The sequence below is a fragment of the Artemia franciscana genome, chromosome 13, assembly GCF_032884065.1.
Source record: "Artemia franciscana chromosome 13, ASM3288406v1, whole genome shotgun sequence".
Lineage (NCBI taxonomy): Eukaryota > Metazoa > Arthropoda > Branchiopoda > Anostraca > Artemiidae > Artemia > Artemia franciscana.
This window is the reverse complement of record NC_088875.1, coordinates 13,545,497-13,548,361: the sequence shown is the minus strand read 5'-3', so window position 1 is coordinate 13,548,361 and position 2,865 is coordinate 13,545,497.

Sequence of the window (2,865 nt, the reverse complement as noted above, 5' to 3'; positions counted from 1 at the left end):
ACAATAAATTATCATAGATATTTTTTTCTTAACAAAACTGGACTGATTTGATTATCGTAAAAGTGTCAAGTGCACTCCACCGCTGCGAAGACTATTCACAGAAAAGTGATTTTAACACAATACAGGAATTCCGTGGTCACTTATAAACTGTCAGATGTCTCCCAAGAACGGCAGCTGAGAATTCGGTATCACCTCTCTCTTTTATTGCATTTGGCTCATCAGTGCGTTCTGTTTCCATTCTGCTTCCACTATCCCTTAATTTTTGAGAATTTCCCTGAAAATCTCGCAAAAACAGAATGGAAAAATACTTGGACCTCAAACCGTCAAAGCTTTAAGCCCAATCTCGACCAGGAGCACCCTTTTCAGGGGGTTTAAATGGTAATATTTCTCTTTTCTTATTTATATGTAATGTTTATAGTCTTCTTGTTTGTCGGGGAGCTTCACTACCAAACTGGTGTTGATTGGGAACATCTCTGTAAAATTGATTTGTTCAACAATTTGCTTTTAAAACCGTCGGAAGGATGACCCGATAAGTAACCTTTGATTTTCCAACCCCTACCCTCCTAACGACACGAGGTGTGCCTTTTTTCTATGATTAATATCATTCTCGAAGCATTTTTTTACGTATATGAAACTTATTGTAAAAAATTGGAGTTGAAGGAGGGAGTTGCACGCCTCCTTCACATTTAAGAGAGCCCTGAGTCAAACAGCTCGTAGTTACAAACTATAAGTAAAGAGCAACCCTTGTCAACAGACACCGACACTCTAAAAAAGTTGTGATTACAAGATGTGTAATAACAAAACTTATTCTTTGTGCTGATTTTGAATATGTAAGTTGCATTAATTTTTAAGTTACTCATTAAAAACTTATTTCACATGAAAATATGTGTAATCCGAGAAACAGATAATAGCTTCCCCCGAAAAGGGTTGCCATTTTCATGGAAACTAAATTGAAAGACTGGATATTCAAGATACGACAAAAATAATTTCGATATTAGAAGGAAACTTGGAGAAAGTTCGTGGAAAGGCAACCCCAGAAAACGAAGCCCTCTGGCCTAGTTTCAGGCTTCAAAAATCAATAGACCCAAATTTTTATACATTTTGTCTTCATTTAGGTCTACCGGCCCTTGTCTACGTACCTTGTAAGTTTCAAGCCGATCAGAGATGACAAGTTTTTAGGCCCATTCTGGGCATCATGAATATAGACAGCCAAAACTAGTCTTAAATTTGTTTTTCAGCGTTGGGGTCCTCTTTGCCTAGGGTCTTATGGATGCAATTTTCAAACCAAATGAAGACTTATGTACACAATTTGTTCTTTGTGTCAGGGGCTTTTTGGCTCAAGGACCTTGTGATATAAGTTTCAGGTTGAACAGGGATGAAAGATAACTTTCATCTGTTTTCGGCTCGGTGTTATCCTCCCCTGTACTCCAAGAAATATGATTTGATATTGACCTGGAAACTGATCCCTGAAAGACTCATGTCAATTCTGAACGTACATCATTTTCTAGACAGCTCCTAAGGCCTATCTAGTAAAATATAAATTGACAATTTGCTTAATTTAGTGTTCTTGTTGTTGGGTATATGTGGTTCACGTCATCCTTGGACACATAATTATTTAATACTCTTGGCTTTTGGGATTAAGAACGCAAGATCCGAACTGATCAGAAATACAAGTATTGCGGTCTATTTTCAAACCTCTTTTGGCCGAGAAGACGACTGCGTGGGTCATACCATCTCAGGATAAATGTGTTGACTTTTTGACAAAATAGCCTTGAAACATAATGGTTTACTGACGGATTAAGAGTAAAATGCGGGAAGCACAGGAAGCAAAATGTGGGCAGCACAGAGGACTCGGCTTTCTGCCCTCCAACTACTTATGCCTTTCAAAACAGCATTTATTCTTCTAATTTACATTTATATAAGCCCCTTACCTAGTTTTTGTGCTCTCCCTCCTTTCCATACAAATTGACTGAGGAAAAAAAAGAAATAGGAGACATATCACTCTTCAATAAATCAGAAGCACTGCTATGATATTGAAAACCTATCAGTTATGAAGTTGGAATTTGCATAATACCTTCCCTGGGGTAACGTGGTTTATGTCATCACTGAGACATATTATTTTTGACCTTTCAACTATTCTATGAAAATTACTTATTTAAAACGTTGATCTGATTTCACTGAGGATTACGGTAGTGCTCAATGACCAAGAAGGACATGGGAGAGGGACTAGAGGCCCTCAAATCACTTTTGGTCCTGAGAGGGGACGCTTTAATTTTTAAATTCTTCTAGAATGAGTCACTTCCAAAAGCTTTACGATCAGCTCTTTGGAAGAGAAAATAATACATGGGAAACACATTGCACTTTTGCATCACCGCCGTTGTGTTGACTCTGATGGCGTAAAGATTGCGTTTTAATTTGTTTTTTCAGTCAAAGTTTTCTAGGGTAATTTTTTACTTTTTATTGCCCTGTTTTATTTAAGGATTTTCTACTACTGAAGAAGGCAAAGCTGAAAGCTTTGAAAGCTTTTTCTTCACATATTTGTTTAGTGGTTGCGAATGCTTCCTCAATTTCGCATCGTTTTTTAATGATGCAAAAATAGTAGAAAACTTTAGTAGAAGCTTTTATTAGAAATTTTTGTCATATATTACGAAGTCTAAAGAAAAACTTACCTTTCAGAAACAAATCCATAATAACTACTGAAACATCAAAATTTATACCATACTCGAGATGCTACTCGGGTGCAGCTAAATAACAGAAATAATAGTTTTGGAGAAAAACCATGCTTTAAATTTCAAATAGTTCGTGATAACAAGCTGAAAGTATGGAGCGACTCCGCCCAGTATAAACCGGAACTCTAAACAGATA